The sequence below is a fragment of the Anopheles coluzzii genome, chromosome 2 (genome assembly GCF_943734685.1).
Source record: "Anopheles coluzzii chromosome 2, AcolN3, whole genome shotgun sequence".
In the NCBI taxonomy this organism is placed as follows: domain Eukaryota; kingdom Metazoa; phylum Arthropoda; class Insecta; order Diptera; family Culicidae; genus Anopheles; species Anopheles coluzzii.
This window is the reverse complement of record NC_064670.1, coordinates 66,762,733-66,777,546: the sequence shown is the minus strand read 5'-3', so window position 1 is coordinate 66,777,546 and position 14,814 is coordinate 66,762,733. Positions and strand designations below refer to the sequence as shown.

Below are 14,814 nucleotides of genomic sequence, written 5' to 3'. Positions count from 1 at the left end.
GCGGAGGAGCTACATGCATGCGAACCATATTCAGTAGAAGAAAAGCATTGCGAAGAGCTGTATAGATCGAAGACTGGAAGAAATAGTGACGGACGATACGTGGTGCAGATGCCTAAACATCCAGAGTTCTCGGTACGCTTGGGCGAGTCAAAAGGCCAGGCGTTGCGCCGATTCTACTCATTAGAAAAGCGCCTATCCCGAAATTCGCAATTGAAGAAGGAGTATCATGCCTTCATGCAAGAATATATAGATCTCGGACACATGCAGCCTGTTAATGAAAATGCGTCAAGCCCAACGAAAACCTTTTATCTGCCTCATCACCCAGTCATAAAGGAGAGCAGTTCCACTACTAAGGTGAGAGTAGTCTTTGACGGCTCCGCGAAAACATCTACAGGCTACTCCCTCAACGAAGCACTATGTGTGGGACCTATAGTGCAAGATGAGCTGTTGGACATTATTTTGCGTTTTCGCACCTATTTTGTGGCCTTAGTCGGAGATATCGAAAAAATGTACCGTCAAATCCTCTTGCATGAAGATGACCGCGCATTAGTGAGAATATTGTTTCGATTCTCATCAACATCACCAGTAAAAGAGTATGAACTGAATACTGTCACATACGGTTTGGCTCCTTCCTCTTTCCTAGCTACGCGCACCTTGCTTCAATTAGTGCAGGACGAAGGAAGCAATTACCCTCTTGCTAGTCGTGCGATTCGCAATTTCTACGTAGATGACTTCATTGGCGGGGCATCATCTGTTGAGGAAGCTATACAGCTCCGATCGGAGCTAACTGGAATGATGCTAAAGGGCGGCTTTCCATTACGAAAGTGGACCTCAAATCGTTTGGAGGTTTTGCAAGAGCTCGATGCTTCTCAAATCGGAACCAAATCATCACTGCAGTTTGATACCGACGAAACTATAAAAGCCCTAGGTGTCTGCTGGGAACCTGAGCGCGATAATTTATGCTTTGCATCAAGCATCAAGCCACTGCAGTTACCCTCTACTAAACGGAGCATTTGTTCGGAGATAGCTCGATTATTTGACCCGTTGGGTCTTATCGCTCCTGTCGTAGTGCGAGCAAAAATAATGATGCAGCAGCTTTGGGCGCTATCGATTGGCTGGGATGAGACTGTACCAGAGTCATTTGGGCTGAAATGGAAAGATTTTTATGAGAAGTTGGAGATTCTGACTTGCTATAGAATCGAACGATACTGTTTCGCCTTACGATCGAATGTGCAACTGCACATATTTACTGATGCTTCAGAGTCGGCATATGGCTCATGCGTTTATGCAAGGTGCGAGGATGCCGAGGGGAATATTAAAATATCTTTGCTTGCATCGAAATCTAGAGTAGCTCCATTGAAGCGTATAAGCCTGCCTCGTTTAGAACTCTGCGGTGCCGTATTAGGGGCTCATCTGTACGAGCACATTGCCAAAGCCATTCAGCTTCCTGTGCAGTCGGTACATTTCTGGTCCGATTCCAGTATTACACTACATTGGATCAAAGCAGCTCCAAATACCTGGAAAACATATGTGGCAAATAGAGTAGCAGACATTCAACAATGTACGAAGGGCCACACATGGAGGCATGTACCTGGACAGCAGAACCCGGCTGATCTCGTTTCGCGGGGCATGACGGCACCCGATTTTATAAAAAGCAGCATTTGGATCTCTGGGCCAGCTTGGCTGGCGCTACCTTCTAATGAATGGCCTACATCTGAACCTCTACTACCGACCGGTATCGAAAAGGAAACGCGTTTGCTAGTTGCTGTTGCCAGCGCATCGCCTGCAGTTAACCCTTGGTTCAAAAGGTGGTCATCATACTCCCAATTACTGCACATTATTGCATACTGCAAGCGATTTATAAAGAATCTAAGGCTTAAGGCTAGAACGAAGCCTGCTGGTGACCCGGTATCCATCGTATTGACACCAGAGCAGAATGAGGAGGCAAAGGCATTTCTGGTCAAGACTGCTCAAGACGATGCCTTCCGAAACGAAATTTCAGCCCTTCGGAACGGCCAACCTATAAAGAAAAACTCGCCGATTAGGAATCTCAACCCGTTTTTGGACAACCAAGGTGTGCTTAGAGTCGGAGGAAGGTTAAACTTAGCTGATTTGCCGTTCCAGTCAAAGCATCCTGCTCTCCTTCCAAAGGGGCATCCGTTTACACGCAACATAGTGGTTCACTATCACTGGAAACTACTTCATGCTGGAGGGCGAAATCTCATCAGCAACATAAGAGAGGAGTTTTGGCCTTTGGATGCTCGACGATTAGTTAGAAGCATAACGCGGGAATGTTTCCGGTGTTTTCGGTCGGATCCCTTTATCGCATGCCAGCGAATTGGACAACTACCCGCATCCAGAGTGACACCTAGCCGACCTTTCAGCAACGTAGGAATCGACTACGCCGGCCCATTTTATTTAAAACCGGTACACAGAAGGGCAGCCGCCTGCAAGGCTTATCTCTGCCTTTTTGTGTGTTTCGCTACAAAGGCGGTACATCTCGAGCTGGTATGTGACTTGTCTACATCAGCCTTTTTAGCAGCGCTACGAAGATTCATTGCTCGCCGTGGTAAGCCGTGTCACATTCACTCGGATAACGGAAAAAACTTCGAAGGAGCTAGTAACGAAATAACCGAATTGGCATCGCTCATCGCTAGAAAGGAAGAAGAACAGCAAGTAAATGAGTTCTGCACGTCCCAAGGCATATCATGGCACTTTAATCCCCCAAGGGCTCCTCATTTCGGCGGACTGTGGGAATCTGCGGTGAAGGTAGCAAAAAGACATCTGTATCGTATCCTCGGTGCATCTCGTTTGTCATTTGAAGATCTTTATACGATACTAACACAAATCGAAGCGGTCATGAATTCGCGACCGTTGCTTCCTCTTTCAGAAAATCCTGATGAACTGGCGGCGCTAACTCCGGGCCACTTTCTGATCGGCACCTCCATGCAAGCACTTCCCGAACCCAACTTGTGTGACGTTCCCTTAAACCGGTTGGAGCACTATTGGAAGCTACAAGCCTACGTGCAGCGTTTCTGGGTCCACTGGAAAGGCGAATATTTGCAGGAGCTGCAAAAGGACACGGTGGGACATGAACAGAATCCTCAGTTCACGATAGGCAGGATGGTCATTCTCATCGATGAGCTGTTACCCGCAACCCGATGGCCTTTGGCACGTATTGTTGAGACGCATGCTGGAAGGGACGGAATAACGAGAGTAGTATCTGTGCGCACCAGTAAGGGTATATACAAACGTCCCATAACAAAAATATGCCTGTTACCGATACCATCGTCAATAGACAACGCAGCTTCAGAGGAGGTTGATTTGAGCAAAGAGAAATTGATAGGAGAATAGTTTGATAGCGCTGAATGCACGTGCAGCAGTCTGTATTTTTGGTTGCACCGTTCTGACGGGAGTTTGTTGTGTTGTGCTTGTTCCGGTAGCAATCGATTTGTTGATATGCCATATCAAGGGGGGGGAGGATGTTTATACATAAGAGTTAGGATCGGCGGAGGAGATTGCATGAAAGAGAGTTCAGCAATAATACAAGCAATGCCATAATTAGAGTGCCATAATTTGGCGGCCATCAACGCGTTGGTTGGTGTGCGTGAGAGGGCAACGGATGAAAGGTGATCGCCCGAACAGCGGGAACCTTCTTCTTCCACGAACGGCAACGGCAGCGATCGGACGCGCGCAATCCGTCTAGGTTTAAGTTAGTCGTTAAAATAAATTTATGTGAAGAAAAATACCGCAACGTCCAGCCCTAGATTGATCACATTCTGAACTATAAAAAGTAGGGAATGCAAATAACACGTTCAGTTTGAATAAACCTATCGATTGAAACTCATCGTAGTTTGGCAATCCAGTACACAACAGATACTATGATGCCTTTTGCCGCAACCGTACCACGATACATTGTGCTGATAGGCGACAGTTTTTGGTGTTATGGTTGCTGTACTTGCAGCAATTGGTGCAAATTCTATGCCGAATAAAAAGAGTTAATTTTATATTGGGTGTCTTACCGTTCAATTGCCTGCAACGAGTGGTTTCGTGAGGAAATCCACAAATTATACATATTGTTTCCTTTTCTGGCCCTTTGTGACGATGCTGTATATTTTGATGTTTCGACCTTTCTTGCTTGGATACTCCTTCGTTCGTGGCCGCATAATGGCTAGTTCTTCAGAGGGTTTCAGCCATTCTGCTAGGTCTTGTAGCGTAAGATTCTTGTTATCTTGTTTCGTACTTATCGTGTGTTTCAACTAGGCATGGGCAAAACGATTCTTTTCACCGAACGCGAACGAACTAGTTCGCTCACCAAAAAGAACCGTACGTGAACGACGATTCTTTCGTTCTTTTTTTCATGGGGTGTTTATTTACAAAGAACGCTCATTATCTTGTTCATTTACCCGCCATAGACGCATACTGTAGCCAAAGAAGTACTCATTCTGCGGTTGACACCAATAATTTAAAAACATTAAAGACTCGGCCCATCTGCTGTCTGGCTAGCTATCGAAAAACCGACCAAAAACTAGCATGTATAAAACTAATACGAGCATAGACGTCTCCAGCATATATTGTACCCTATGCCTTATACACACTCAAGGATTCTATAAAAAAACTACTTAAATATGGATCAACATGATGAGCGCAATTCCAGTTCAGTTCATTCGCGAATAATGAATAATCCGTTTGAACGGGATCGATCTATTGAATTGTATATGTATAATTTCCACACAACACAACAGAGCACAGATCGAACACAAATGAGCCAGTTCGAACGCGTTCGATAAATTCAGTCGTATAGATACGATTTCCAAACCAACAGCACACCAAGGATAATGTATTTAGAAGGTTGATTTTTATCGCTTTTGCTGGGCGACATTGTGGGGGACATCTGTCACTCTCTGCATACAAATTTCATTACTCCACACCAGCCCTCCCCGATTTTTATACCGTAGCCCCCGGAAGAGAAATGTCAAGTCGAGAAATGTCATTTTGCTCTGAACAACTTCACCTTGTCATTTATAACACCTTGCAGCACACGTATCGAACACTGCCTGACAAATTCGACGGCGTTCGAGGAATTGAGTTGTATGGGTACGATTTCAACACCAACAGGGTACATTTTGATCTCTGACGACCCGTTCGCACGGTGCTAGAAAGAGCGAGAAAGCAATATGATTTTGCACGTTTCATTACCACATTTATGTGTGTCGTCGAACAATGAACGGAACGTTCGAACGCGTTCGGTGTAGTCAGTTTCTTCAAAAGTCCTGGTCGTTTTTTGTTAAGAATCTCGTTCGTTCGTGCACTTTACCGAACTGTTCGAACGGTTCGATTCTCGTTCAACCTTTCGTTCCGAAGTTCGGTTGAAAACCTTGATGTTAAATCGTTTAGCAGCCTTTGGTCATTCAAAAATCCTTCTTGCTTCAACAACACCATGTTGTCAATGAGATTGCGCAAAGCGTTGGAAAATTCTAAAAATGCTGAAGGATTATCTGTCGTTATATGTTTTATCACTAGTAATTCTAGCAGTAAAGACTTGTAAATGCTTTCAGGGTTCCCGACCATTTTGTCGAGCCTGGTTATTACGAGCGCAACGGTTTTCTGGGTTAAGCATTGATACGCTAACTGCACGAAGTGCTTAACCTTTCAGATGCTTTTGCAGCCTATTTATGTTTTCTAAATTAATTTCACTACTTGCCGATCCGTTGGTTAATGCATCCTCTCTGGAGCCACTAATCGCTTAATCGCTGGCGCGTTGCATAACGTAACTATTCAGCAAGTATTGCTACCTAGCAACACTTTGTTTTTAAGGCTAAATTATCGTAAGCGACATACGGAAAGGAGGGAAAGGGAAGGAGGGAAAGGATGGAAAGGAGGGAAAGGAGGGAAAGGAGGGAAAGGAGGGAAAGGTTGGAAAGGAGGGAAAGGAGGGAAAGGAGGGAAAGGAGGGAAAGGAGTGAAAGGAGGGAAAGGAGGGAAAGGAGGGAAAGGAGGAAAAGAAGGGAAAGGAGGGAAAGGTTGGAAAGAAGGGAAAGGAGGAAAAGGAAGGAAGGAGAGAAAGAAGGGAAAGGAGGGCATTGGACTACTTGCCGATCCGTTGGTTGATGCATCCTCTCTGGAGCCACCATTGGTCGCGCACACGAAAGTGTCTTTCGGAGCAGCAGCCCAAGACAGGCACAGTACACGCCGACTTAAGCACAATAATAAACGCACCAACTGGTTCTTGGCAAATGATGCCTTCATTATTTTTTTCAATTGAATTTATACTCTAAAAATGCTGACCGTCGTCGATCAGCATTTTCTTCTTAGCCTATGTTTTCCATAAAATCGTTGAAAAAGCGCGCATCGCTGGCGCGTTGCATAACGTAGCTATTCAGCAAGTATTGCTACTTAGCAACGCTTTGTTTTTAAGGCTAAATTATCGTAAGCGACAGACGGAAAGAAGGAAAAGGAGGGAAAGGATGGAAAGGAGGGAAAGGAGGAAAAGGAGGGAAAAGAGGGAAAGGAGGGAACGGTTGGAAAGGAGGGAAAGGAGGGAAAGAAGGGAAAGGAGGGAAAGGAGGGAAAGGAGGGAAAGGAGGGAAAGGAGGGAAAGAAGGGAAAGGAGGGAAAGGAGGGAAAGGAGGGAAAGGAGGGAAAGGAGGGAAAGGAGGGAAAGGAGGGAAAGGAGGGAAAGGAGGGAAAGGAGGGAAAGGTGGGAAAGGATGGAAAGGAGGGAAAGGAGGGAAAGGAGGGAAAGGAGGGAAAGGAGGGAAAGGAGGGAAAGGAGGGAAAGGAGGGAACGGTTCGAAAGAAGGGAAAGGAGGGAAAGAAGAGAAAGGATGGAAAGGAGGGAAATGAGGGAAAGGATGGAAAGGAGGGAATGGTGGGAAAGGAGTTAAAGGAGGGAAAGGAGGGAAAGGAGGGAAAGGCGGAAAAGGAGGGAAAGGAGGGAAAGGAGGAAAAGGAGGAAAAGGAGGGAAAGGAGGGAAAGGTGGGAAAGGAGGGAAAGTAGAAAAAGGAGGGAAAGGAGGGAAAGGAGGGAAAGGAGGGAAAGCAGGGAAAGCAGGGAAAGAAGGGAAAGGAGGGAAAGGAGGGAAAGGAGAGAAAGGAGGGAAAGGAGGGAAAGAAGGGAACGGTTGGAAAGGAGGGATAGGTTGGAAAGGAGGGAAAGGAGGGAAAGTAGGGAAATGAGGAAAAGGAGGGAAAGGAGGGAAAGAAGGGAAAGGAGGGAAAGGAGGGAACGGTTGGAAAGGAGGGATAGGTTGGAAAGGAGGGAAAGGAATGAAAGGAGGGAAAGAAGGGAAAGGAGGGAAAGAAGGGAAAGGATGGAAAGGAGGGAAATGAGGGAAAGGAGTAAAAGGAGGGAAAGGAGGGAAAGGAGGGAAAGGTGGGAAAGGAGGGAAAGGAGGGAAAGGAGGGAAAGGAGGGAAAGGAGGGAAAGGAGGGAAAAGAGGGAAAAGAGGGAAAGGAGGGAAAGGAGGGAAAGGAGGGAAAGGAGGGAAAGGAGAGAAAGGAGGGAAAGGAGGGAAAGGAGGGAAAGGAGGGAACGGTTGGAAAGGAGGGATAGGATGGAACGGAGGGAAAGGAGGGAAAGGAGGGAAATGAGGGAAAGAAGGGAAAGGAGGGAAAGGAGGGAAAGGAGGGAAAGGAGGGAAAGGAGGGAAAGAAGGGAAAGGAGGGAAAGGAGGGAAAGGAGGGAAAGGAGGGAAAGGAGGGAAATTAGGGAAAGGAGGGAAAGGAGGGAAAAGAGGGAAAGAATGGAAAAGAGGGAAAGGAGGGTAAAAAGGGAAAGGAGGGAAAGGAGGGAAAGCACAATAATAAACGCACCAACTGGCTCTTGGCAAATAATGCCTTCATTATTTTTTTTTTCAATTGAATTTATGCTCTAAAAATGCTGACCGTCGTCGATCAGCATTTCCTTCTTAGCCTATGTTTTCCATTAAATCGTTAAATTCCATTGAATTGTTAAGCGCGTTTAATCGCTGGCGCGTTGCATAACGTAGCTATTCAGCAAGTATTGCTACGCTTGTTTTTAAGGCTAAATTATCGTAAGCGACAGACGGAAAGAAGGAAAAGGAGGGAAAGGAGGGAAAGGAGGGCATTGGACTACTTGCCGATCCGTTGGTTGATGCATCCTCTCTGGAGCCACCATTTGTCGCGCACATGAGAGTGTCTTTCGGAGCAGCAGCCCAAGACAGGCACAGTACACGCCGACTTAAGCACAATAATAAACGCACCAACTGGCTATTGGCAAATAATGCCTTCATTATTTTTTTTTCAATTGAATTTATACTCTAAAAATGCTGACCGTCGTCGATCAGCATTTTCTTCTTAGCCTATGTTTTTCATTAAATCGTTAAATTCCATTTAATCGTTAAGCGCGTTTAATCGCTGGCGCGTTGCATAACGTAGCTATTCAGCAAGTATTGCTACCTAGCAACACTTTGTTTTTAAGGCTAAATTATCGTAAGCGACAGACGGAAAGGAGGAAAAGGAGGGAAAGGAATGAGGAGGGAAAGGATGGAAATGAGGGAATTGGGGGAACGGAGGGAAAGAAGGGAAAGGTTGGAAAGGAGGGAAAGAAGGGAAAGGAGGGAAAGGAGGGAAAGGAGGGAAAGGAGGGAAAGTAGGAAAAGGAGGGAAAGGAGGGAAAGGAGGGAAAGGAGGAAAAGTAGGGAAAGGAGGGAAAGGAGGGAAAGGAGGGAAAGGAGGGAAGGAGAGAAAGAAGGGAAAGGAGGGCATTTGACTAGTTGCCGATCCGTTGGTTGATGCATCCTCTCTGGAGCCACCATTTGTCGCGCACACGAAAATGTCTTTCGGAGCAGCAACCCAAGACAGGCACAGTACACGCCGACTTAAGCACAATAATAAACGCACCAACTAGTTTCAATTGAATTTATACTCAAAAAATGCTGACCGTCGTCCATCAGTATTTTCTTCTTAGCCTATGTTTTCCATAAAATCGTTGAAAAAGCACGCATCGCTGGCGCGTTGCATAACGTAGCTATTCAGCAAGTATTGACCAGCAACGCTTCGTTTTTAAAGTTTAATTATCGTCAGCGACAGAGGGAAAGATAAAAAGGAGGGAAAAGAATGAAAGGAGGGAAAGGTGGGAAAGGAGGGAAAGGAGGGAAAGGAGGGAAAGGAGGGAAAGGAGGGAAAGGAGGGAAAGGAGGGAAAGGAGGTAAAGGAGGGAAAGGAGGGAAAGGAGGGAAAGGAGGGAAAGGTTGGAAAGGAGGGAAAGGAGGGAAAGGAGGGAAGTAGAGAAAGAAGGGAAAGGAGGGCATTTGACTACTTGCCGATCCGTTGGTTGATGCATCCTCTCTGGAGCCACCATTTGTCGCGCACACGAAAGTGTCTTTCGGAGCAGCAACCCAAGACAGGCACAGTACACGCCGACTTAAGCACAATAATAAACGCACCAACTGGTTTCAATTGAATTTATACTCAAAAAATGCTGACCGTCGTCCATCAGTATTTTCTTCTTAGCCTATGTTTTCCATAAAATCGTTGAAAAAGCACGCATCGCTGGCGCGTTGCATAACGTAGCTATTCAGCAAGTAGTGACCAGCAACGCTTCGTTTTTAAAGCTTAATTATCGTCAGCGACAGAGGGAAAGATAAAAAGGAGGGAAAAGAATGAAAGGAGGGAAAGGTGGGAAAAGAGGGAAAAGAGGGAAAGGAGGAAAAGGAGGAAAGGAGGGAAAGGAGGGAAAAGAGGGAAAGGATGGAACGGAGGGATAGGAGGGAAAGGAGGGAAAGGAGGAAAGGAGGGAAAGGAGGGAAAGGAGGGAAAGGAGGGAAAAGAGGGAAAGGATGGAAAGGAGGGAAAGGAGGGAAATGAGGGAAAGGAGGGAAAGTATTTCGAAACGCACAATCAAATGTATTTCGAACCACCAATTGGGACGAAAAAGTTACTGCAGGTATATTTCCATACCGTTTCAAACTGTTTCGTCGCTTCTCAGCCCAAGTAAGCACGGAGGAGCTGAGCCGGAATCGATACGAGCACACACCAACTGGTTGAATTTGAAGACAGATGTTTTAACCAACAGATCCATAATACACACCTTCAAACATTGTTTCCGGGATTAGGCATCTCCGAGCTACCAAACAGCTACCGAACACTCAATTCATTCCAGAAGTACCAATTAAGGGGAGAGATGTTGGATCATTCAGTTACCGCAGGACTCCACACAGCATAACACGGAGCGCAACATAACAACTGACTGCTGCCAATCGCGTAAGAAAACGCTTGGGAAAGGAGGTAAAGCGTTTCATTAACTGTCGGTACAGGTTGGTAGCTTTCCAATGAGAAATGAGCGGCCTGCTACGGATATTCATAACATGGTACCGGCAATACAGCGTTTGCTGAAGCGTTAAGCAGCTGTCAGTTGTTATGTTGCGCTCCGTGTTATGCTGTGTGGAGTCCTGCGGTTATAAGGGGGGAGATGTTGGATCATAGCACACATTGCAATCATAACATTTTCATGTAATAATTATTAATTGATCATAGTTCACGTTGTTACATTCTGAACTATAAAAAGTAGGGAATGCAAATAACACGTTCAGTTTGAATAAACCTATCGATTGAAACTCATCGTAGTTTGGCAATCCAGTACACAACAGATACTATGATGCCTTTTGCCGTAACCGTACCACACTACATTGTGCTGATAGGCGACAGTTTTTGGTGTTATGGTTGCTGTACTTGCAGCAATTGGTGCAAATTCTATGCCGAATAAAAAGAGTTAATTTTATATTGGGTGTCTTACCGTTCAATTGCCTGCAACGAGTGGTTTCGTGAGGAAATCCACAAATTATACATATTGTTTCCTTTTCTGGCCCTTTGTGACAATGCTGTATATTTTGATGTTTCGACCTTTCTTGCTTGGATACTCCTTCGTTCGTGGCCGCATAATGGCTAGTTCTTCAGAGGGTTTCAGCCATTCTGCTAGGTCTTGTAGCGTAAGATTCTTGTTATCTTGTTTCGTACTTATCGTGTGTTTCAACTAGGCATGGGCAAAACGATTCTTTTCACCGAACGCGAACGAACTAGTTCGCTCACCAAAAAGAACCGTACGTGAACGACGATTCTTTCGTTCTTTTTTTCATGGGGTGTTTATTTACAAAGAACGCTCGTTATCTTTTTCATTTACCCGCCATAGACGCATACTGTAGCCAAAGAAGTACTCATTCTGCGGTTGACACCAATAATTTAAAAACATTAAAGACTCGGCCCATCTGCTGTCTGGCTAGCTATCGAAAAACCGACCAAAAACTAGCATGTATAAAACTAATACGAGCATAGATGCCTCCAGCATATATTGTACCCTATGCCTTATACACACTCAAGGATTCTATAAAAAAAACTACTTAAATATGGATCAACATGATGAGCGCAATTCCAGTTCAGTTCATTCGCGAATAATGAATAATCCGTTTGAACGGGATCGATCTATTGAATTGTATATGTATAATTTCCACACCAACAGAGCACAGATCGAACACAAATGAGCCAGTTCGAACGCGTTCGATGAATTCAGTTGTGTAGGTACGATTTACACACCAACAGAACACAGATCGAGCACCAGTTCGAACGCGTTCGATGAATTCAGTCGTATAGATACGATTTCCAAACCAACAGCACACCAAGGATAATGTATTTAGAAGGTTGATTTTTATCGCTTTTGCTGGGCGACATTGTGGGGGACATCTGTCACTCTCTGCATACAAATTTCATTACCCCGCACCAGCCCTCCCCGATTTTTATACCGTAGCCCCCGGAAGAGAAATGTCAAGTCGAGAAATGTCATTTTGCTCTGAACAACTTCACCTTGTCATTTATAACACCTTGCAGCACACGTATCGAACACTGCCTGACAAATTCGACGGCGTTCGAGGAATTGAGTTGTATGGGTACGATTTCAACACCAACAGGGTACATTTTGATCTCTGACGACCCGTTCGCACGGTGCGAGAAAGAGCGAGAAAGCAATATGATTTTGCACGTTTCATTACCACATTTATGTGTGTCGTCGAACAATGAACGGAACGTTCGAACGCGTTCGGTGTAGTCAGTTTCTTCCAAAAGTCCTGGTCGTTTTTTGTTAAGAATCTCGTTCGTTCGTGCACTTTACCGAACTGTTCGAACGGTTCGATTCCCCAACCAACCAAACCGTGCTCTTTCGAAGTAAATTTGCTTCGATATACCTTCGATAGAAGTTCTCTACCGAAGGTGTATCAACTTTGATAGGCAGTTCCTACCGAAGTTAGGCTCGGGTGTTTAGCCGAAATGCTACAAAAGAGAAAGAAAAAAATCTCTCGTATGCTGCCGCGTTCTCGCTCACACGCGCGCCCTGCCCCCTTTTATTTACGTACGTGTTTATAGCCCCTCCTCCTCCTCCTCCTCCTCTCATCTATCTTCCTACCTTATGTGCAGTGGTTATGTGTTTTTAATTGAAATTGGAAGGAGAGATATTCGATTTATTTATTACGTGCGATTTAATCAGAGAATTGAAACATGGTAGCAGGTGAATCTACTGTTCATCACAAGCGGGCCTAACACTTTAACTATTTGTGAATTCGCGCGTGAGGACGTAAAAGGCGCAATAATAATGGAGCGGTTCTAACGTAAACAGACCAAATCGCTCAGCTGAAAATTTTATAGAGCGGAATAGCATTTCATTGTAATAGCATTGCTAGTATATCATCCGCGCACCCTATGAACCGTACTTTTCCAAATATCTTAAAAAGTACGCATTGTATGAAAAAACCGTCTTTACAAGATCGATTCAGAATTTCAAAACACATTTGGAAAAAGTTTTTGCTAAAAGTGACTTTTGAAATTTTACTCAGATTAATGTTTATTCCTTTAAATTAATTCATAAATGGGGTAAGGGAAATAATTTATACTAATACTAATAGACCAAGACTCCATTGCCTGAAATATTTAGTGCCTCAAAGTAGTATATCCTCTTTGCCAAGCGTTTGAGTTAAACTGATTCTTCGCAAAATGTGAAGAGAGCGTTCGGCCCCCCTTCAGATGCTTCGACAGAGTGAAGCTCCTCCCCTTCCTCCATTCGTCATCTATCAATTTTTCTCCGCGCACTCACACATCTACACGCACATCTGTTCGCATGGCAACACGTGAGATGCGTGACATGCTTTCTCGCTCATCACGAAGGATTTGCTTCGAAAGAGCTCGGTTTGGTTGGTTGGGTCTCGTTCAACCCAAGTAGCAACCGAAGCTTTTTTCTCCCAGTTTCAACCCCCTCATGTCCAAAAACTGCCTTCGCTTACTATTCCTATCCCGTTTCTACATTCCACAACGTTTGTTGCGTTCTCGCTCATCAGGGTGTTAGTCAATTCTCTCTTGCCACACGAAGAGAATTCTCCTGCACACTTCGTATGTTGGATTCTACCCATCCCTGTTGAACACACGTCATTTTCTTCCATCGCACTCATCAGGGTGTTTGCTCTTTTCCATCCAAGCCAAAGAGCGACTTCAGTGTGCTCTGAACCGTGGATGTGAGAGTGTGTGTTTGTGTGCTGCGTGAACTATTTTTCCTGCGTGAAACACTTTCCATACTGCGCCATCCGCGGTGTTCTTTCTGCTTCATCGGAGGACGAATTTTTATCATCTAATTGTTTGGGTAAGTGTCCTTTTCTAAGTGTCTAGTGCTATGTGACATTTATTCTAATTCTAATATTATTCTAATATGCAATGTTTTGCACATTACAAGTTTCAGATGTGTGCTGCTACCGCTAGCTGTTCCTCAAACTACTTAAAAAGTGTGACACTGTGTGCACAGGCGTTAGAGTTTCAATTGATCCTCAAGCACAAAGGTAAGTTTGTCACATCTTTAAATCAAGTGTAATCTTTTTAACAAAGTGTGTCTATTAATTGTGTACTTTCATCAACAGCCTTCATACAACACCGCGGTTGAGGCGCGCCAAATCTGATGACATCTTTCCTGAACCAAGCAGGCTGAACACGCGCACCACCACGGGCTCCAGCGCGGTGTGAAGAGGGAAGAAGAAAAGACAGAATTGGAAACAGCCGCGCCAGGCTTCCAACCACCGTGTGTGTGTATGTAAGTATGTGAGAACACATGTGTGAATCTTCTTGTGGGAACTGCAAAAAGAAGAGAATAAAGAGTGTGAAGCAGCTAGACTGCCGCAACCAAATCAAGAGAGTGAATTCTCATTTCAATCCGAAAAACTGGGAGAGAGTCTGGGGTCGAAAAACTGGGACATGCGAGAGAGAATAAAACTAGAAACACGAGAGAGGACACGAAGCGCTTTCGGGTTTTTTTTCGCCTTCGCGCACATTTTGCTTTATGCGCGCGAAAAAGTGAGCCTTGATCAGCGCGATGGCTCCCATACAAAGGCCTTCGGCTTTGCTATCTGGGAACCTTTCGTTCCGAAGTTCGGTTGAAAACCTTGATGTTAAATCGTTTAGCAGCCTTTGGTCATTCAAAAATCCTTCTTGCTTCAACAACACCATGTTGTCAATGAGATTGCGCAAAGCGTTGGAAAATTCTAAAAATGCTGAAGGATTATCTGTCGTTATATGTTTTATCACTAGTAATTCTAGCAGTAAAGACTTGTAAATGCTTTCAGGGTTCCCGACCATTTTGTCGAGCCTGGTTATTACGAGCGCAACGGTTTTCTGGGTTAAGCATTGATACGCTAACTGCACGAAGTGCTTAACCTTTCAGATGCTTTTGCAGCCTATTTATGTTTTCTAAATTAATTTCACTACTTGCCGATCCGTTGGTTAATGCATCCTCTCTGGAGCCACTAATCGCTTAATCGCTGGCGCGTT

The 14,814-nt window shown here is 44.8% G+C and overlaps 1 long non-coding RNA gene across 1 annotated transcript; it reads left to right on the top strand.

The window, feature by feature from the left end:
* Nucleotides 1-12,151: 12,151 nt before the first annotated feature.
* On the top strand, nt 12,152-14,393 carry LOC125906767 (uncharacterized). The gene is made up of 3 exons (XR_007452107.1): nt 12,152-13,639; nt 13,730-13,832; nt 13,911-14,393. It is a non-coding gene; the product is annotated as an uncharacterized LOC125906767 (long non-coding RNA).
* Nucleotides 14,394-14,814: the final 421 nt, after the last annotated feature.